This window comes from Galleria mellonella, unplaced genomic scaffold (assembly GCF_026898425.1).
Source record: "Galleria mellonella isolate WM207_F2 unplaced genomic scaffold, CSIRO_AGI_GalMel_v1 utg36, whole genome shotgun sequence".
Lineage (NCBI taxonomy): Eukaryota > Metazoa > Arthropoda > Insecta > Lepidoptera > Pyralidae > Galleria > Galleria mellonella.
The window spans coordinates 5553002-5576839 of record NW_026442086.1 but is presented as its reverse complement, the minus strand read 5'-3'; the positions used below and the strand labels follow the sequence as shown (position 1 = coordinate 5576839).

Genomic DNA, 23838 nt, shown 5'->3' with positions numbered 1-23838 from the left:
AAACATCTTTAATGAAAAACGAAAGGGAAACTCGCGATTAGAATAGCGGTCTTTCGAAATTATAAACATTATGCATTGGATATAATTTGGTATTGTTTGTTGCAGTAATTAGGTATTTATTGTGTAGTTTGGCAATGACGCTAGATTTGTGTGGGATGATTGAGGTTCCGGCGTCTTTAGTTTCGTAAAATGTACGTAAATATTTATTATTAATTGACGATATTACAGAAAAATATTTAAACATTATTATGATTGTGTTCTATATAAAAAAAAAATCGACATAAACCAGTTATTTTTATTTAAAAACTAAATTGCCGAACCGATATTAATAAATTATCTTTGGGACCAATATGTAAGTATATCTTTTCAGATAAAATAAAGAATTTCCCAAATTAGTTTACAATTGGCCTAGTTATGAGGTAATAAATATAAGAAAAATAAACAATCAAATTGAGGACCTACTTCTTTTTGAAGTCGATTGAAAAGGTACATATTATATAGAATGTTCTCGCAGTCAAACTTTGAAAAACAGAAATGTGATACGGTGAAAAATATTTAAAACTAGTTTTATCCTGCGGGTTTTCCTACGCGAATCACTAAATAAAGTATCCTATATGCTAAATTAGAATATAACCTACCTGTTTACCAAATTTCATTCAAATATGTTCAGTAATTTATACGTGAAAGAGTAACAAACATGTATCCATCGTTACAAACTTTCGCATTTATTATATTAATAGGATTGTTATGGGTAAATAATTACTACACTAATATGATAATTTTATCCTACAACTGGGATAATTAATTGATCAATAGGTATACCTAAAAAAATTAGGACAATGTTATGAGTTTTTTTTTTATTTTATTTATTCATACACAATCATTTGTATTTGAATGTCATAGTAGGTAAGTAAGGTAGTTAGGCGGTTAAGACGCCTAAGGGTAACACACAAATAGGCAAGATCACTTCTACGTTTATAATATTAGTAAATATCATCATTATTATAAAAAAGGATAATAGAATAAAGATAATTTCAATTTTTTACTGGGTATTATTTAGTTTATCTTTAATTGTACTGTTATTACCCTTGTACATTCTATAATTTTCTTTCAGCTTCTCAAAGGTTGACTGTAAGAGATCCATTTATGGGATAAGTCCGCCATTGTATATTAAATCATTTATCAGTGCTTAATTTGAATTATGTACAAATAAAGATTTTACAATACAATACAATAATCGTACAATTTGCAAGATGAGGTTATTTATATTTGAAAAAGAAATACAAAAGTAAAAAATTTAAAATAGGTAATTATGCAACATAGATAAACTTTAATAAGTACTAGTTGTTTCCCCTGGCTTTATCCGTGGTCGTATCGTATACCGTGAATAGACTATAAGCTTCCTTATAAAATGAGCTATCAGATGCAAAAAGATATTTTCAATTGGCTCTTTCAGAGTACATCGCGTTCAAACTTTAACCGTTTATTATATTACAACAGATATCTTGTCTATTCTTTCAAAGAACTGCAATGTTCATATAATAGTTATCTATAAAATAATATTTAATTATAAGTAATAAAAATTTCACCGTGATTGTTGTGAAACTTTATGATAAAAAGTATCTATACATAATAATCATTGTAATCGTCACGTTTTAGACAATTTGCTAAGAGAATGGTTTTCATAAGATCTAATATGACGATAATCTGTTATCGGCGAATATTCACATGGAATAAGTCGCGGGAAATAGTTATAATAAATAAATATGCTCACGACTACAATCCGTAATGGAGGGTCAGAGGTATTTGTCGATTGCCGATGTATGTATGAGTGGTGAATATACCATTGAATATGTCCAATTTTCTACATTTCCCAGAACATTTTATTCATTGTCTTTTTTCTAATTTTCCTTTTAACTTTGCTGATTACTCTTTTTGAGTCGTAGATTGTTTTATTTGTTCTTCTATTATAGTCCATTATATATATATATATATATATATATATATATATATATATATATATATATATATATAATATTTTACATATTACGTGTATATATTAGTCTAATTATATGTTTATAATTTATGAATATATCAAGTATCACTTTATCTTTCCTTAATTCATGAATGCATCGCTTACTTATTTCTCTGTTTGCCCAATGGTTGACTAGTAGAGAACACCGTCCAGAATTTTTTTTTTGATTGGTGAAAATGGTATGGTAACCCCGCCAGCGCTAACGGGATACGCCTGCGGAGCACCAGTGAAGGGTGATAGATGAGAATGAAAAAACGCCAGTTAGCCCATCATGATTAATTCATCAGGAATTAACCATGATAGTTTCCTGGGAGAACCGCAAGGAGGTCGACCTGGTTGGGTATATTGCTAGCAATGAGATTCTCAGTCTCCATTACTAACAATCCCTTTCTCCCCCACCGTCCAGAATTAAGTTCGCTAAATGTACATAGAATTACACTGTGCATTAAAGTTTAAATAAATAAATGTTAGATTTTAACTCGCAAACTGGGCGAGTTTACCATCACTTTTCAGTTTAACTTGGCTTGTTATCGGTATTTACCATCACTGGAGTGTTAGTTTGAAAACATACACACAAGTTTTTGGTACCGCCCAGATTCTAACTTATGTCTAGTTACGATATATATTGCCAGAGGGAGATTTTGTGTAAAAATTGTCTGACTGCATGGGTACCTCTCAATCCCATCAGTGATTCTGCTATGAAGCTATGCTTGCATGGTTCTCTCGGTTTGAAGGGTGGAATGCGACAGTGAAATTACAGGGTACTGAGGCATAACACCACAGTCTTCAATAATGGCAACTTATGAGAGGTACAATAGGTTCCATGGTTCTCCATATATCCATCAGGTGGGCCGTCAGCTTGTTTGCCATTAAGTTGCATAAAAAGTTATAATTAATCATAATTAGATAGTTGTTTTTAACATTAATTAAGTAATCAATTGTCCTAGACTGCTGTTCAAATACAAGGGAATAAAACTGTTCACACGCTCACACAATTAGCACATTCCATTGAAACTGGTAGACGCAAGTATGCAAATAATGACAGATTATTGTGTAATGCATAATCTATGGTTGGCTACTGATTACTTCAATGCGTGATGTATTGATAATTAGAACTGCCGGTATCATTTATTTAATCTATGATTCATGTAATAGTACGCGTAAGGTTTATTTTTTGTATTTATTATTATTAAATCAGCCGTTAACTGTCCACTGCTAAACATAGGCCTTCCCCTTTTGGGGGCTTATTGCCACACTTGGTGGGCCAACCACACTTTTTTTTAATTAGTGATAATGGAATGCCTGCGCTAATGGTATACGCTGATGGGACACCAGTGAGGGATGATAATTGACGATAAAACCAAGTCAGTTACGCATACAACAAAAAATGACAAACTCAGCTAGAATTAACTACGATCCAGGTAGAACCGCGTTGAGGTCGACCTGATATGGTGTATTGATAGCAATGGGTTAGTTAGACCTTATTACTAACAATCCCTTTCCCCTCAGCAACCACATTTGGGTTTTGATTCTTTTTAAGAGGAACGCTGCTGCCCATCTGTCGACTATTAAGTTCTCTTAGTCCCCTTTACAACACCCACAGGAAAAGAAAAGGTGGGTTTCATTCTATGATGGAAAAAAGCGGCAAATTTTTGTACTATCTAAGATGAATACTTTGGTGCTGCAGTAATTGCAGGAATTAAATTGAACCTGAATTTCGGGAGTAGGTACCTACTCAGTATATCCTTAATGTGTGGTCATGGCATAGAATGGATCATCCCTTCCTATTCCGTGGGTATCGTAAGAGGCAACTAAGGGAATTTAATGGTCGTGAGATGGAAACTGCGGTTGCCAACCCGCCTGCTAAGCTTAGCAACTACTTGCAAAATCCTCCAAGTGAGAGTTCTATGTTCAGCAGTGAATAATTAACGGCTGATATACTATGACGATATTCTAGTAAAACCTTCTTTTTCCTGCTTTTTTACATGTCTATTTCGTGTCAGGGTCTCTATGTTTTCCTCTTCTATTCATATCTACTTACAGTTATCTTGCTGTTCACTCTCTTTCTGTCCATATCATCTTTCACACGGTCTAAATAAATATGTGATAATTTTCTTCTTATCCTTTCTTATCGAAGCCATGTGGTTCCGGCTTAGAATAGGCCACCCCTTCCCTTCCCGTGGGCGTCGTAAGAGGCGACTAAGGGAGGGAGAGGGATGAGCATCAGCGTCCGTCTTAAAACATTTCCAAAGCCTAACTGCGATTGCCAATCCACCTGCCAAGCGTGGTAACAACCGCCAACCGCAAAAGGGGGAAGCTTATGTTCAGCAGTGGATAGTTAAAGGCTGATATGAACTTTCTTATTATATTCTCTTCTTCCTTGCGCATCACAAGCCCATATTTTAATGATTATTTCTCAGCTTCTCTATTATCTAGGTAAAATGTTTATGAACAATTATAGCATAAAGAGAAACGCACCGATTACTCATTCAGTGGCATAAATTGTTAGTGGGTATGTGTTTATAAATTCTCTACAACCGCAATGACTGCGACTGAGGTTGACATAACAATGGAAATGACTGAAGACGTTTCGCCAACTCATTGGATTCTAATGTGTAAATCCTCGGTTGATTCGTCATTAAGATCCTGGTCATTAGAAGGACAATTTATTGTCCACATTTATGTACATATCTTTGCGTGTTCTTTGATTCGGTATTCAATGCTTCCAAAAACTTTTCAATTTTATTAAAAGGGAAGGATCAATTTGGGAGTAAACGTTTTTTTATTTAATTTCATTCCTTGCTTGTGGTATCCCACTGCTGGATAAAGACCTCCTCTAACTGTTTCCAACTCTCATGATCGCTGACCAAGCCGCACTAGTCCTTGTGGACCTTCTAAACTTAGCCCTTCAGACCAAAAATGATCATAAAAAATTCGTTCAAAAACAGAATTGGTAGAATTGTTATGCGTAGTGGTCAGAATTCCTCTTTTAAGAAGTTGGTTAAAAAGGACTCATAAAGTAATTACATCTTGTCACACTTTATCAATTTTCCAGGACATTCACAGGAAACGAATAAGAATCAATATTTAAAATGGTCTTATCGGTTAACTATTTATACTAGATAATGTACTCGTACGTACCTAAGCAATCATTATACATGAGAGCAATTTCTATGTGTCAATAATGTATGCGATAATAATATTTATTAAAGTGAAATCAAATGTTTATACAAACACTGACAAATGCATGAAGATATCAAAGATATAAGCAAAGAAGTGTTATCATACATTTTAAAAGATTGTTATTCAAATAGCTATGTTTACGGTCAGCAATTTAGAGCTCGAAGGCTGGCCTGATAAGGGTCGTGGAGTGGCAGCCGCCGAACGGTACCAAGTACGCCAACTATTATGGATAGATTTATTGAACGGCCCCGTAATCCGGCAATTTTGGAACAAGGTTCAGGAACATTTTTAAATTCCATTTAAGATAAGCTTTTTATTAAGGCTCCTGGCGCGGAATATTTTTGCGTTGGCAAACAATTACAGGGTAAGGATTTAACACTCTTTTACACTCGGATTTATTATTTGCTGTGTCCGCCACTCTGTCTGTGAAATTTTGTCTTGCAAATATGCTGACGGTTCTTCTGATGGGAAGCAATAACTGTAAAACTAAAATAAAGAGAAAACAGTGATTAAATGATACTAATATTTTGTTAACTCTACTATTTGTTGTGAAAATCTTTTTGTTCTCTTTAGATCTCTACAGTTGTTTATGTTATCGTATATAATCTATAAGTATGTAGGTATATTTATATATGTATGTATGTATGTTTTAGTGACATATATTTGTATATTTATGTAATATTTATTTAATGTATTCATGTATGTATATTTATATAATCGTAATGTGCAATAGTTCTCCATTGTATGTGTTGTAATTTTTTTACCGCATAATAAAATTTCTGTTTTGCCAAAGTTTGACTAGGAGAGAATGCTATATAGTATTAAGTCCGCCTTTTGTACCAGACATTTTTTTGTAATGTGGTCAATAAAGAATAAATAAAAAAAAAAAATAAAAAAAAAACGTAATTGACCAAGATCCGGCCAATAGCATTATGTCAGTTTTTACTTTGCACTTCGATATAATGTTATTAAAAAATGTTCAGCTATTTTCTCATAATGTACGCTGTCACGATAAATAGCCACTCTAAAAATGACTGATTTTGGTTTCACTACTTTTAGGTAAGTAGTTTCAGCGAGAAAATGTCAGTTGACTTTCAACACGGACAAATCTCCTTATCTCGAAGAAAAACTAAAAAGTGAATATTTCCATGCGAATTTCCATAAATAAATTCTGCTTTTTGAATTTTTGTCACAAAATCTCTATTTTTTGTATTTTTTTTTGTATAATTTGAGCTGTGTGCTGATATATATTTTTTGATACAACTAAAGTGGTAGAGAAGTAAATTATTATAGCCATATCTGATACGGTTATTGAAGGGCGGCCTGCAATATCAAGGGCAGAGAGGTATTTAAGGGAAAGCTGGTTAGAAAGTGCCCACCCCAGACTTGTCTAACTAATGCTTCTTGATTCGAATACATGTGCGTCTTTATTAAGAGCTCAGGCCATGCCCTTCCTGAAAAATAATCTTAAATAGGCCAATGACCAAACTGCACTCTCTTGTCTCCTGTGATATAGCCTATCAGCCTTTAATTGTGTACTACTAAACATAGGTCTTCTGGGTCTATTCGGAACTATTGGGGGGTTCGCCAATAGTTGCCGCGTTTGCCGGATGGGTTGGCAACCGTAACTAGGCTTTTGATGATATTTTAAGAGGGACGCTGGTGCTCATCCCTCGACCATTAAATTGATGGGCATAGAATGTGACACTCTTGTGATATAAATAATAATAATAATTAATTCACACAAAAAATTTCAATTGTGAGAAAACCACTTATTTTGATATAAAAATTAGGCTACTGAATCGATTTTGACAAAATTTTTGTGGGTCCAATATGTAATCCTTTCAGATAAAAGAGAAAATTATAAGTTAACAAATACTGAAAAAAAAATACCATCTAATTGAGAACCTGTTTTTTTTGAAGTCGGTTGAAAACTCTGGCTGGTTTTTTGTAATTTCACCTTTCAAAAATTGCAGCTGTGAGACAGAGTTTTTTTTTATGGGTGAAAATGGTATGGTAACCCCGCCTGCGCTAATGGGATACGCTGGCGGAGCACCAGTAAAGGGTGATAGATGAGAGTGAAAACAGGCCAGTTAGCCCATCATGATGAATTCATCAGGAATTAACCATGATAGTTTCCAGGGGGAACCGCGAGGAAGTCGACCTGGTTGGGTATATTGCTAGCAATGGGATTCTCAGTCTCCATTACTAACAATCCCTTTCCCCCCAGTGAGACAGAGTTAGCTATACATACTTTGTACATACAAAGTTTTTTTTATTTTATTTATGACAATGAAGTCCCCGCCTGCGCTAACCGTATACGCTGGCGGGGCACCGTGAATGATGATAGGTAAGATGAAAAGGCAGACCTTTTTTTAAGTGAAAATGGAATGGTAACCCCGTCCGTGCTATCGGTATACACCGACGAGGCATCAGTGAAAGATGATAGATGAGAATGAATGCAGGTCAGTTGGCCCACCATGATGAATTCGACAAGAATTAAACATAATGGTTTCCAGGGGGAACTGCGTGGAGGTTGACTGTGTGAGGTGCTAGTAATGGGGCTGTTACACCCCATTACTAACAATCCCTTTCCCCCGAAAAGGCAGGTCAGCTAGCCCATCATGATGGGCATACATACATATCATACATTTCGAATTCAGGACGATGGTTTTCAGAGGCCATCACGTAGTGATCGACCTGACAGATTATATTGCTAGCAATGGGAATGACAGTCCACATTACTAATAATCCCTTCCCTCCACAGAGTTGAGGTTAAGTGAATTACGTTTGATAGTAACATTAAGTTTCCCCATATATAAACACATATATAGATTATCATTGATGTTGTTTGTATAGTAAGTTTAACTTGAACTAATACCGCAGGCTTAAATTCTGTTTATTAACTTCGTACTATTACAGTTTCGTAATTATATCCTATCCAATATTATCCTATTAATATGAGTATTATAAATGTGAAAGTTTGTATAGATATTTGGATGTTTGTTAGTTAATTATGTTTAAACGACTGCATAGTTATGTATGAAATTTGATACACGGGTTATATTCTAACTTAACGTATAAAATATTTTATGTACTAACTAGCTTTAACCCCGACTTTGTCCGCGTGACGGGAATATGATCGCTAATCGGCATAAAAAAACCTATAATGGAGAACCATTCCATATATGTGTATACCAAATTCCATAGTGATCGGTTAAGCCGTTAGCGCGCTATAAGGTAACAAATAAACTCACTTTCACATTTATAATATTAGTAAAGATTCATAAAGGTAATGCCGCGGGGAATATCTAGTGTATAATAAAATTTTAATTAGACAATGTCTATATAGGACATTATTTTTAATTTTTACAAAATTATTATTATTATATCTGTCGTTAACTGTCCACTTTTGGACATAAGTCTTTCCCAGAAGAGGAATTTTTCCAGTAGCCAGTTTTCCAGCCAGTTTTCCAGTTGCCACGCTTGGCAGGCGGGTTAGCAATCGTAGTTAGGATTTTAGTGATGTTTTAAGAGGGACGCTGCTGCCCACCCCTTCACCATAAGCTCCCTTAGTTGCCTCTTACTACGCCCACGGGAAAAGAAGGGATGGTCTATTCTATGCTGGGACCTACATATGGCGATGTCTACATAGGAGATTATTATTTTTGCATCAGCCGTTAACTGTCCACTGCTAAACATATAAATATAATATAAGTATTCATAGGATATCTTTAAAAAAAAATGATATGAGAGAGAAAGCTAAACAATAGTTTGTAGTATTTTTGTCTATCTAGATGTTTCTTTTAGCATTATCCAAAAAATTTACTGCAATTTTCAACCGACTTTAAAAAGAAGAAGACTCTCAATTTAGTTGCATTTTTTTATATTTGTTACCTCATAACTCCGCTAAGTTTTAAAGTTTGTGTCTTTATTTATTACAGTTATATTTGTGAACGTTTAGCTTAAAATTTGGTGTATATTTTGTCTTGAAATTTTATTGATTCAATTTCTAAGCGTACGGAGTCGCGGGCAAAAACTATACTATAAATGATTCATTTCTATGTTACAGAAATGAAATTGCCATAAAGTTCATCAACATGTAATATAATAGAAGTACCTACCTATGGTTTACAGTTATGGGCCATCCCATGTTCTGTCAGTCAATATGTTTTGATTAATTACCGTTTTGCAGTACAAATTCATGAGTTCGTAATCGATTTCGGCGGGACACATTGGAAAATCATTATGCAAATAAAGAGATATAATTGCAGGTAGATACATGCTGAGGTAAATCCCATATTAAAAAGGGAAAAGGGTTTTATTATTATTACACAAGGGAAGTTAATTTCGCCTGTAATTTAAAATATATTAATATTACAAACGTGGACGTTTGGAAATATATTTTGATGTTTAAATATGGAAATGTTGTTTGTTTGTCTAAAATTCTTTATTGTACACATGGAAAAAGTTTTGATACATAAAAGAAAAACAGTAGACAAGTAGATGGACTCGTTCCAAATAGTCTTCCAATCTTGCGTGCATTTAAAAAAAATTCAAAATAAGGGTATGTACATACATGCAACTTGTATATATGCAAAAACGAATAATAACGAAAATGAAAAATAAAATGGTAGACAGGCATGACAGTCATCAGCATTTTTTTTTCATACATACATATATGTATGAAAAAAACATGCTGATGACTCAACCATGTCTAAACTGCTATATGCATTTGAATAAATGAATAAATGGTCGTGTGGTCCTACCACAGAATAGACCACCCCTTACTTTCCCATGGGCGTTGTAAGAGACTAAGGGAGGGTGAAGGATGGGCAGCAGCGTCCCTCTTAAAAAATCTCTAAAGCCTAACTACGGTAGCCAAATTACCTGCCAAGCGTGACAACTACTGGTAAAACCCCCCAAGGTGGAGGATTATGTTCAGCAGTAGACAGTTAAAGGCTGATATGATGATGATGATCCTAAGGTATGTGGGAGAAGTTGCGAGATAAAACTAGTTCAATAGCCGTATTCCACGAATCTGTTCTTTCTAGTTTCTATTGGAATTTTTGGAAAATTTAACAAATTCAATTATCGTAATTTGTGAACAAGTGAAATTATTGGGTAAAGGTGTCGCTGAAAACTTGGCCAGCCGATCTTTTTCATATTTTATTATTCACATTCGCAGGTGCTATTCGTAATCAATATATTTGATATATGTTTAGATATTCCCTTTTTCTGTACCTACCGTTTTATCGAGAAAGAGATCCTTAATTTATGGGTTTTATTATACGAATATATGTAACTTATCAAAATTTACAGTTTTTTTTTATTTATTCTTTTATTACAATGAGGTGGCAAAGAACCATACAGCTCACCTGATGGTAAGCGGTTACCGTAACCTATGAACGCTTGCAATGCCAGGGGCATATATATATATATATATATATATATATAGATATATAGTCATAGATGTAAGCGCATACATGATGCATATATCTCAGTAGGTATATCTTTATGTACAAGTATTTTTTAATGGGTGATACTGGAATGGTAACCCCACCTGCGTTATCGGTATATACTAGCGGGACATCAGTGAGGAATAATAGCTGAAGAAGAAAGTAGGACATTTGACTCATCATGGCAAATTTCACAACAATTAAGCACGAGGATATCAAGAGAGAACCGCGTGGAGGTTAACTGTATAAGGTATTTAGCAATGGTGTTGGAAGATCCCCATTACTAAGAAGAAGAGAAATGGGATAGTACTTATAGCTAGGTATTATATTCTAAATACGAAAATATCTTTTTCCTTTTAACATACCATGAAAATGAATTCGTGTAAAAACATATCGGTATAGCCGTGTCACGTACCCACGACCATCCTTATAAACCAATATTTACAACACCACAACGAGATGTGACCAACGTGCGTTGGTTGCGGTCCAATGCACCGCCAGAACGACACTGACCCAAGTAGGGTTGGCAGATTCGAATTTTTATAATTTATCACTCCACAAATTTGAAATAAATTTCCTTCAAAATGATACTTTTTCTAGACTTATTCAAATACAGAGATTTTGTGCTACTAAACTGTTTTAGCACATTTTATGCACTGTGTAAATTTTGCAGTGAAGAATCTGAATTTATGGAATATTCATGTATATCTAAATGTGATTTATTGATAAGTACGCAATTGAATCTACTGGCCACGATCTAATCAAAGTCTGAAAACTACAGGTATCTATTTAAAATCATAATTTACAAAATCGTTATAGTTTGAAATGGAATTCGAGATCAAAAATGTAAACAAAGGGGTTACCATATCGAAAAATATAAATATTTTGTATAACAAGTTTGTCTAAAAGTATTGAAAAATTGTGCTAAAACTCCACATATATATTAAATACAAATGTTTTTTAAGGAATAGGTATAATGATACAAGAATAACAATTTTTAAGTAAAAACTGTAATTAACTATTTTATGGCATTGGCAATAGGACAGTTACTTGAACAAATTTATGATAAATACGGTTGACAAATTAAAATGTGATGAGGAATTGTGATACATATTGTTTAATAAATTTAGTGTAAAAATGATTAATTTCTAAATATCTCAGTCAGACTCAAAAGGACTACTTAGTTTCCAGAGACATTACATTTTATTCCAAAAAAAGTTTAAATATTTAACTCATTTTTTCTTTCTGCATTCATAAGATATTTATAATGACAGTATAGAGGTGGAATAATTGTATTATATAATACACAAAGAAATCAGTACTAACTTGATCATTTTATAGATATGAGGAAACGTCAGTTCATAATAGGTAAATGCGACAAATTCTGACTCAACAACGTCAATCCCCACGAATTAGATTAAATCTATGTACATATTTGTAAGGACAAATGGGTAGTAAAGCACTGGTAATATTATAAATGTAAAGTGAGTTTGATTGTTTGTTTTCTAAAATGTAATTCAAAGTGAAGAGGGTTATCACATTAAAAATGTATGTAAATGTATTGACAAATCGATTTAGAGTATCAGATCTGATTGGATTAAAGTGTAACAGTTTGCGATCTGACTACATATGCGAATATAACTTATATTTATATCTACTACCACGGACGGTGAAAAACGAACACTCCCACTGCTTACCTTGACCTTAATACAGAATAATTTACTTACATGATTGATTAAATACGCTTACTGCCTTAAAACTAAATTACCTAAAATTCTTCACGATGTATATTTGTCTCCAAAATTTTTTTCCAAGCGTTTTATTTTCACAAAGATTTCTTCATGAGATAATTTTTTTTTATTATTTTTGTTATATTGTCTATAGTTGACTAGTAGATAACACCGTAATATGGTTTTAAGCATTTAAGTTAGCCTTTTACACTGTCCAGTAGGGTTACTCTTCAAATAAATTCCAATAAATCCATATTGAAATTAAGACGTTTCGCAATCTGGAACTGCAATATTAGCGATATACCTAATGGTTTCATATTGTTCTGATAAATGCATATTAGTGTAAATTGCCAATGCAAACTATTGCAAACCGATCCCAATTATAACCTAATTCCTAACTATTGTTTCATGAGTGCAGTATAAAATTGTTATTGGCAATAGATTGTATTGATTATGATATTAAATTCAAGAGTAGACCTGCTAGTGTATTAAAGTTCAATAAAAAAATAAGGAAAAAAGTACCCAATCCAGTAACGCTAGATCAATCGCGGGCGTAGTGTTCCCGCCCGCAGGAAACGAGCCGAATTTGCCTCTGCGGTATGCTTATTTCTTTTACTGGGTTTCCGGACTCATTTCCCTATGATGCAAGACTTCATCTGTGATGCAAATATATTGCGTCATTAAAAGAAATGCGGATAATCCTTACTAATACTCGTATGGTAGGTAAATAGGGTGAAATCGAAACTATTTTGTCAAAGAAATTGAATATTTTTTTCTAAATAAACATTTCTGATAAAATAATAGTCTATTTGGAGCCGACAAGTTTTGTTTTGTCCAACGGTTTTGTAATATCATTTGTTATTTATTTCCACTATGTTAGACATAATCTCATTAGATTGAATATTAACTTAGACCCACCCCTCTAGATGTGAGGGGGGGGAGGGATTGTTAGTAATGCAATCTAGTCCCATTGCTAGCAATATGGTTGGATCACATGGTCGACTTGACAAAGTTCAGGTCGACCATGTGATCTACCCTGGAAACCATCATGCATCATTCTCACTTATCATTCCTTACTAGTGCCCCGCCCGCATCTAATGTTAATACAGGCGAGGTTACCATTCCATTATCATCCATTAAAAAAAGGCTCCCTAGACATCATCTCTCTATCTCATTTTATCACTAAAACGCATCGGCAATGACGATTCCATCGATGGATTTGCTCGCTACTTGTCTGAGGGTCAGTTTAATACAGGAAATGGCTTCCCTAGCGACTGCAAACTTCAGGCACGTTGGTGCCTAGAAATTCTGTACACCTGAGGGCGCCGCCTTCACACAAACAGTAGTAGTAATACGAGAATTTATGGTAGTAACTTTATAAATTGAACGTAAAGTTCTTGATACATGTACGATGGATCCGTTACCTAATCCCAGATGGATTCAAACGTATTTGACTTGCCAGTATTTTGTTGATACAATATAATTCGACCTGTCAGAGGCCGTGTTTATAACCGGCCCTGGGATTAATAAAATACAAATATTTAATGAGTGAAAATTGAACTTCTGGCCCGTTTTATAGATAGTCACTAATGTTATCGCCAGGCTAATTAGGTCAGCGTCAGTTCCTTTAATCTGGTTCCGTTCTTAAGCCTTTGAACGCTTATCCGTAATCCTCGGCGAAACGCCGTATTAAGTACCAAAGTACCTACTTAGTTAATTCATAAACATTTTACAAACATTTCAGTTGAACAGATTGTTTCCCCTTTTACAAGTGAATTAACATTTCTAACCGACGTCTTTAAAGGAGGTTATTTATTTGTCCAGTTTTCTGCTTTTTTTTTTTAAAGGAATGTAATGTTTTCTTTGCCTGTATTATAAAGTGGAAAGATTTGTTTGCTTGTTTGTAATGGATAAACTCGAAAATTATTCGACAGATTTAAAAAATTCTTTCATCTATAAAAAGCAACATAATCAGCAAGTAACAGACTATTATTTTCGAAAATTCTATCTACCCCTGCAAAGTCGGGCCGGATTGCTAGTAGCAAATAAAGAAACTCGCATATATGAATTCTGAACTCATTACTTATTTATAAGAATGAATAGATTTGGGAGTCCTAAACGCCTGATGTCCAAACATCAGGCATTTATTTATACGCCATGTATTATTAGTAGGTACGCTAAGTGTATGGTTAGAATCCATTCTTTGGAAATAGTTCATTTATGGCAAACTCGACTGTCCAGTCGGGCTTTTTTTGTTTATGAAACAAAATGTATATGTTTTGTTTTGTTTATTTAATTATAAACTGATTATGATTATTATTATTTTTATTGAAATTATTTACTCCCTTCATCATTTATATCTAAAATACTTGTATATCAATACCCATTATGTTCACTTACTAATTTTCTTATAACTGAAATTGGATTTTTGTGAAACAAACTGATAAATTATGTTAAATTTGCTATAAGTATCTACACAACTTCATTAGTGTAAGCTCGTTTCCATATTATTCCCATGGGAATTTCCAACAACCCTTTCTAAGTAACTTGATCATCATCATCATTATCGTTTCAGGCGTTGGTAATTAAGGATCCCCAATGCAAAATTTCAGGTTGATCAATTAGGTAATTAGTTTCTACTTTTAAAAATATATATTTATATTTAATATAATATATAATGAGGAAAATTCTAATTGTTTGTTTGTAATGGATAAAATCCAAAACTACGGAACCGATTTTAAAAATTCTTTCACCTATAAAAAGCTACATTATCAGCAAGTAAAAAAATCTATTTGTCTGAAACCGAACCTATATGTATATATAATTATACGAGTATATCATTATTAAAATATGACGCCCCACTGCTGGGCAAAGGTCATCTCTATCTCTTTTCAAAACTTCCTGTTTCACCTTAAACCAGTTCTTTTTAGATTTGTCTAGGTCATCACATAATTATATATTATGCAGGTACCTGTGTTAAGATATTCATCGTGCTTACTGTACCTAATTTTATGTAATGGTCATAATGTGGTAATTTTAGTTTTTGGGGTTAAGTATTATGATAGATATTACAGAATCGAGTTAATATAAATAATATTATTGTGTGACCAGTCATCACGACGTCTCATTGACCTAGTGCTTTTATATATTCGAAGTTACGAAGTTCAATTGTGAAAAATTGAGTAATCAAATTAAATCATTTATTTGCACTAAGTGATTTTTTTATATAGATATTTTCACACATGCATATAATATATATATATTAGAGCCAACTTAGTACTCTTTTAAGGTATATTATGAAGTTGGCATCCATGATTACACAATATAACAATCAATAATAGTGTTTGTGAACATACAATAATAGTAATACAAAATCCAACAAATGTAATTTATTAATTATATTCCTAGTTATCTTTTATCTACATTAAATATTACCTAATGCTTATTTATTTAAAATTAGCTTACTAGTAAAGAAAATTTTAAAGAAATAGTATACAATACAACCTTTACTACCCTGTTGTTAGCAAAATACTCTAACAGATCATTCTTCTCCTGGAAACTCATCTTGGATAATTCTTATTTGATTCGTCACGATGGGCCAACTGACCTGCTTCATCTTTACCTAACATCACTCACTGGTGCCCCGCTAGCGTACAAAGATAGTGCAGATGAGGTTTCTATTTCAGTATCTATTAAACATTTATTAGTACGCAAGTCAGTTGGTTTAGTATGGCGTTTTATGCAGAGATTTTGTTCCTTTAGTCGTAGAAATAAAAATGGCATGGTGGTGATAATAAGAAATCCCTCATGGAGAATCCATTCAGGGGAGACGACTAGGCTTCTCATTACTTTGAGATAACATTATTCTCTTAGAATTCTAAAAACTCTTGAAAAGCTCATTGCTATAGACGCAGGAGTGTTTGCAAACGTTTTCAGCATCAGCTGGTTTCTCTCTTCCATATCAGTTATTTCGCTTAATAGGTACTACTTAGTCTTTCTCCTGATGTCATAGCTATAAAATGATAATAACGTAATCATGCTGCAAGCCGCTGTTGTCGCCGGTCTCACTCTTGTTGTCTGAAATATTCTGTTAGAATAGAGATAGATTTAATGAACGTAAAAGATTGTTGAGATTGTTGTTTTGTATGTTTAAATATTTATTGAAAGTCTGAAATAGATTTGAATGAAATTTGTCACAAAAGTATATTATAATCTGGATTAATATATCGTATATTTATCCTCGTTCACGTGAATGTGATTAGATGTGTACGGTAGGTTAATAATGGGGTGTTGATATAGTAAATCGTCGAATATATAATTACTGTTTATTGATACGAACTAGCAAGTAAATATCTGTACATTTAAGTAGAAACTACATCAATATTACATTAATGTATTAGATAATTATTTACTCAAAAGTATCAAGTAAATGAGATGCAGATTAAACGATATTAAGACTCGTGTAAGCACTAGAGTAATGACAATTTATTCCGAAGTCTTGGCGCCGACAACTAACTGTTGTTTGTTCTAGCATGTTCTCTGCGAATTTCGCTAACATTGTTTACATCTGCTTGGCTCAACTCTTCTGCCGGAGGGTCGCATCAGAAATGTAGTTATTCAGCCGTACATTATCATGCGGGCCATTATAAGAGTAAACAGTATGATTTAAAGTTGTATAAATGCGATATAAGGGCTCTTTAAATGAAATTTTGTCGTATCGTGGATATTCATTGCAAAGAGTTGTTAGAATTGGTTTCTCTTCACTTTAAAGGGGGTCGTGAATAATTGTTGCCATAATTAAAAAAAAAAGAAAAACTTGTAGGTAAATAAAAAAAAATTAACAAACTAAGAAGGCTTTTGGTTTAATACCAAAAGCCTTCTTAGTTTGTTCTGTTTGTGTTAATTAAATAGTATAGGTAAATATTTATATTGGCTTTACTTACAATTTAAATCCGGGGATGCTCGACTAGTTTCGAACTCAATAGGAGCTCTTATTCATGAGCGCAGTTTTGGCGGTTCTTATGTTGTGAGCTGCCACAAATAGTATGGTTTGGCACGTAGTTCATTCAGTTAATTGTACAAAAAACAGCCGTGTGATAGGGGTGTCCCAGGTAATATGGTTGTATTTTACATAATTAGCTCTAATCTATTGTTACCAGTATATCTAAAACAAGCAAGTACCTTTCGGAAGTAATAAAGAAAATCTCATTTTATATGTAAATGACCCCTTTCTTTACCGTGAGTGTCGTAAGAGGTGACTAAGGGCCGAGGGATGAGCACATTACCAAAGTTTAACTGCAGTTGGCAATTCGCCTGTCAAGCGTGGCAACTATTGGCAAAACCTCCTTTATGCGAGAGACCTATGTTCAGCAGTGGAGAGTTAACGGCTGAGATGGGATGGGGCGGGGGTATGTAAATGACAGAATTCTGTAAAAAGACATGCTAATATTATGTACATTTTTAATGGAGCAGAATTATTAAATTATAACAGTTCCAGCAACATATGTATTAAGCATGCTGAATACAGTAAGTGCTTATTGAAATAGATGAAGTTGTGTGAACTACATTGTACAATTTATGGAATCGTGACAGCAGCATCCGTGACTTCGACTTGTCACACTAACATTAAATTTCTGCACGAAACTCTCAAGTTGAGAATGACTGTATAGCATCACTTCCCGCATAATCTAATAAGATACCTACAGTCAGGACACTGTTTAAATACTTAAAACTGTCACAGGCAAATATTATTGTGATTTACACAACATACTATTTGATTGTTTAGATGTTTAGGTAGTAAACAGTACAGTAGGTAAATGTTATTCTTGTGAGATAAGTATTCTGTAAATATCATTATTACTAATTGCAAATATGCCTAGTTGTTACTAATGAATAATAATTTACACATATTTATTTTTATTATTAAGCAATTTTAATAGAGGAGATTCTTAATTCTATATAATTTTTTTTCATAATAATAATATGACTTTTATTTGCTATAATTTTAGGTATAAAACATTAGGTCTTATAAATTAAAAGTACTTTATCTATTATTTTAAAAATCTACTTAGATTAAGTGTGCAAATATTGAAAAGTTACAATAATTTAATTTCAAATTGTTGGTTTAATTTAAAAGTCAATTCTTTAAGAATAAACATTACATTTTTGTATTTATTACCCGATATCTTTGCCGAAATCTTCGCTTATCCGATTCTGTTAGTTATTTTTTCAATCGGCTACCTTTTTCCCATATTAGTCCCATATTATACTTGTCACGAATGAAATAGTTTTTTCTTTGTGAATCTGATACTACTTCTGTATAGTTTTATATGTATTCAATCCATGGTGTGTTTTCTCCATGACTGTATCATAAATATTTTATCGCAAAGTATCTACGAGTATATTGACAGTTTTTATTTGATGCCCAAAACAAAGAATAAAGTGTTCTATTGATAAAATGTATCGGCATAAACATAGTCGGCTCATGTCAATTAAAAATACATGAACACAGAAATGTAATTTCATTTAACTAACAAATGGAAATATAAAAGTGGAAAGTGTACTTATTTTTATTTTTTATTCATAATAATTAACACAATCTGTCTGTAAACTGTTTTTGGATACAGTGTAACGTAACCGTAGTTATTTTGTTTGTCAAAATGTATTTTAAATACTGAGTGCGAATAAATTATATTATGAATGCCATATTCGAACTACAGAAGTTCGTTAGTACAAATATATGTATTTTTGTTAATATTTATAACAGTCAATTTGCGAATACATAAATATAAGCTTCGTAAAAAAAACCAGTGAAGTGTTTCATTGAGTGTGTGTGTGTATATACATAGGTATTGTACAAATACATTGATGAATAACGAGATGTGAACTATTTGAATTTATAACGCGGTGTTGTGTCTATATGAGATGTTGCTTCGTATAAGTTTCTTTAATAAAGAAAAAACGGCAAGGAGAACATCCTCGCGGTTGCGAAAAGAATTATAAAATTCGGTCAGAATTGGCAAAGTCATTATGTAACATAACTGCAAATTAAATAAAACACTAAGTGAGCCGGTATAGTGCGGCTAGCCGTTGAGAATGGAAGATTCTCTTTTCGGTTGGTCGTATTCATGGACCATGTCGTCTCTGTGTTCGCTCAGGATGGTATGGTCACATGTATTGCTACAATTAAATAAAAAAAAAAAATCGGAAACTTTCGTTTAGAAGCCCCTTATAATTATAAATATTTACGATTCATATTACTTTAAGAATGTGTTATTGTTTACTTACTTCACTTGAGCTTTCCAATTGATAAATAAGTATCAATAATTTACAGAGTCATAAATAAGCACTCCAGTGGGTCGACGGGAACCTACTAAGGGTATCATTAAATCGATCCACAATAGATGTTATGATTTCTATAATTCAAGCCGGCCTATCACTGATGTTTCGTCATATCGTCCATCCCTATACTTTCCCGTCGTCTCACACTCTATAATTACCGCGTTTATATTCGCCTCGCGCGGTCGAAGGGTTTGCTTAGGGCTTTAGGCAAACTAGGCAATTATCACATCGCCTGCAGTCAGTTCCCACGGGATGGTAAATTTGTAAACTTCATACAAACGTGTCGAACCTCGCGGCTGTTTGAACTCGTCTTTTTGTTGCTTTCGCCTCGCAGTAGGATATTGTATTGTGGTCAGTCTCGTTACGAAGCCTTAAGAGCGCGTCCTTGTTATAGTATCGCCTCTTGTAGTATCCATTGCTGGCTTTGTTGAGCCATGTATGAGAAGTAATACTTTAAAGCGGGCGATGTTGCGAGTTGTTTGAGAGTGGGCGTCCAGGTTCAACTTACGATGTCGCAGTGAGGGTTTTGTTTGCTCGGGACGCGCGGGATCTCGTGAGAACCTTCGGAACTGCATGGGCGTGACATCGTACTCTTTTTGTGATGTTTTTTATTCTCTTGTGAGGCTAATGTTGAGTTGTGAGTATCGGTAATAGCTGTACAGAGATCGGATTCGACGTGACCGTGACAATGCATTTTTGGGTTGTAACTTATGCCCTTTTGTTTTGTCCCACACGTGTTGTGTTTCGTGTATTATTTCCGAATTTATTCAGAGTTTAACTCGATAAGAATAAGTCGTAAATCTGTAGCATATTTTACGACCATATTCTTACAATTTTTACGCTAATTAGTCGCTCTTACTCGGATAATATTTGGCAAGGAGCCGACTATTTTTTATTGTTGTAACCATATTGTGCCAAACGTAATGCGATATTTGGTTTAGCACAACTTTCCGCACATAAATCATTCCTGCTTCTTAATAATTCATCATAGGGGACGTATTTTTACGGTTTCATTCTTTGAAGATATCTCATATTTTATTGCGATAAATAAATAGGTACGTTTTTTTATCCGACTATCCTGAAGTCATAAAATAAGATATAAGTGTGCGTGGGATGATATTAATGTGTTTGTAACTATTACTCCTATCGTATGTCTGATTTATTACTATATAGTGTTTACTACAATACAAATATTCTCTTGATCATTTTTAGAGAAGATAAATATAAATTGTTCAATTAAATATGTATGCTATTAATAGGAAAAGGGATCGTAACTTTTCCTCTTTGGTATTGAGACTTTTACGATACTTCTAAAATATTTATTTATAAAGCTTATTGTCTATTATTCTATTATAGTCTTATAATATTCTATTTTATATAGTCACTGAACGTTATCAACATTTGACGGTATGCTTCTATTGTATAATAAGTTCGTGTCGACATTTTGTAATTCTTGAAATTTATACTTCCTACACGTTGTTATTGTATAAACTTTGAAGATTTGGCATCTGTTAGTTTAGCACAGAACAGATGTTGAACAACAACGAAACAATAGCGGTGTCTGTCTACACTTCCTGATTCTAAGGATTAAAGTTCTATTGTGAGAAATTCTTGATCAGATTGCCGATGCCTCCAGAAGCTTTGTAAATCAGTATACACTTTGATCTTAGCCAAAAGGCTGAGAAGCGAGGTAAATAAGTGTAATATGATTCTACAATATCCTTAATACTAATATTATAAACGTCAAAATGGGTTTGTTTGTTTATTACTTCTTAGTGTTTTAATAGTTTGGCCAATCACTCAGTATAGTATAGATGTGCTATATGGGATGGAAAAGGACAGAGGCTATATTTTTTTCCGGTCATTGAACATTATTTCGGTTTTGCGAATGAAGTTGCAGGTAAAAGCTAGTTATTTATAACTAGTTGTTTTACGCGGCTCTGTATCTGTAAAGTATATATAAAGCAATTTACCTTTGAATCAAATTTTATTCAAATCCGTTCAGCCGTTTAAGTGTGATTAAGTAACAAACATTTAAATATTCAAACATCTTTATATTACAAATTTTCACATTTATAATATTAGTAGGATAAAACCATTTAACTACACAAAATAGTTTTGAGACTAATTTAAGGTTGTCTTCAACAAAAAAATATTTCAATCGTGACTTAGAGCGGTGGGTGTAAACCATAAGGCATTAAAATCTGCGCAAAAAGATAATTACTATGTAACATATACACAAAGGATACCGTCGAATTGGGAATGTTCTTTTTTTGAAGTGGTTTAAAAATAAAATAATGAAAAATAATATTAGGATTTTTGTGTTAAGAATAAATACGTCTTCACTGTAGACCTTATTGTATATGGCAAAGGGACGTTTTTCTAACTAGGTTTTAACATGAGAATAAGGACTGTAGGTAGACAGTACCTACATATCTTAGTCTTGTTATAGTAATTATAAATTGTGATATAATATTTCGCGAGATAACGATTTACTTGAAGCTAAATTATCTATACTAATATTATAAAGATTGTTTGTTTGTAATATTCAACGAAAGCTACTCAACTGATTTCAACTGATTTCATGTCTATAGGCGACGGTTACCACTTTCCACCAGGTGGGCCGTCAGCTTGTTTGCCATTCTAAGTTGTATAAAAAAAAATTCTTGCACCTATAGAGAGCTACGTAATCAGCGAGTAACATAGGCTATCATGAATGAATGAATGAGTATATTTTGTTTAATATATTAATCGATTTTATACAGAAGGAGGTTCTCAATTCGGTTGTATTTATTTTTATTACCTCCATCAGTTTAAAAACTTCGCCAGTTGTTAACCGATTTGGATTTTTTTTATCTGAAAGGATATACCTATAGATTGGTCCCATAGAAATTTTACCAAAATCAGTTGAGTAGCTTGGTTTGTAAATCAAAATAACTGGTTTTGTTACAAACGAAGACTTGTTTTGTAGAAGACAATTTTATTTATGTCGTCTAAGTCATAGAGACAAAAGTCACGGGCAGAGCTAGTCTAGTACAGTTTAAGCTACCAATTTCCTTTCAAATTGGTTTCGAAGATTTAGTCATGATAATTTTACACGTCCACAAAAAGCATTGAATGATTTAGGGACCGTTGTGCTATTGGTGGATTTGCATGTGTTTTGTTAACGATCGATTCGTTTATGGGAAATGTTGTTGAACAACAAATTCTTGTTTATAAAAACGTCAAATATTTAAAAACTAAGTTTTGTCTTTTTATTCGGCCTAATTTTCCGGTTTTAAAGAAAATCACTGTTTTTAATTACAATAGGTTTGTTATTATCGTATTAGCCGTCCACTGCTGAACATAGTTTCCCCCATCAGGGGGTTTTGTCAGTAGTTACCACGCTTGACAGGCGGGTTGGCAACGGCAGTTTGGCTTTAGGTGACGTTTTAAGAGGGACGCTGCTTAGTGGTAAGAGGCGACTAAGGTTTGAAGGGTATATTAATATAATATTTATTGATAAAATGATTTTATAACAGATAATGTCCAAAATGGGGAATTTCCGCTTAAAATTTCAATTCTCCACTTATTCAGTTCATTGAGGAATTCTTGAAATACCATCCTGTAAGTTGAATTTAGACTAAGTGACCTATCCTTTCTTCTTATTTCACTCCTTCCTTCTGCTCTATTCACGAAAGTTCTATTGGCATTCTTTCTTTATACAATTTTAGATATTATTATTACATTTAAAATCTACGTAGTTTTATGCTCAAATTCGTCTTTTGTACACTTTGTTCCTTTAGTCTACTTCCACCTGTAGGGAATAAGAAAAAAGGTTTCGTATAAGTATAATCGAGAGGTTATTGTATCAAAAAATGCTTAAAAAAAATTGGGAGCGATTGCTCTACCGACTGGTTTTTAGTAAGCAAAAGCCCATATAAAGCCGTATTTAATTTGTTTGTCCCTATCTTTAGATGATTTTTATTGAAATTGAAATTTTGTTCTTCTCTCTCGGTGGTTTTTGCGGAAGATCCTTTTTATTAATTCAAATAAAAAATAAAATAAAGTATTAGATTGCCGAGATTTCAAACTTTTATATTTTTTAAAT

At 33.2% G+C, this 23838-nt stretch overlaps 1 protein-coding gene and 1 long non-coding RNA gene across 3 annotated transcripts in view; one reads left to right on the top strand and one right to left on the bottom strand.

Moving 5' to 3' along the window:
- The window catches only part of LOC113515205 (irregular chiasm C-roughest protein), a 101439-nt gene that overhangs the window by 3516 nt on the left and 74085 nt on the right, over positions 1–23838 (top strand). The window lies entirely within an intron of this gene.
- Positions 12210–17705, bottom strand: LOC128201211 (uncharacterized). The gene is made up of 4 exons (XR_008253116.1): positions 17351–17705; positions 15912–16494; positions 12930–13063; positions 12210–12691 (listed from the first exon to the last, which is right to left on the bottom strand). It is a non-coding gene; the product is annotated as an uncharacterized LOC128201211 (long non-coding RNA).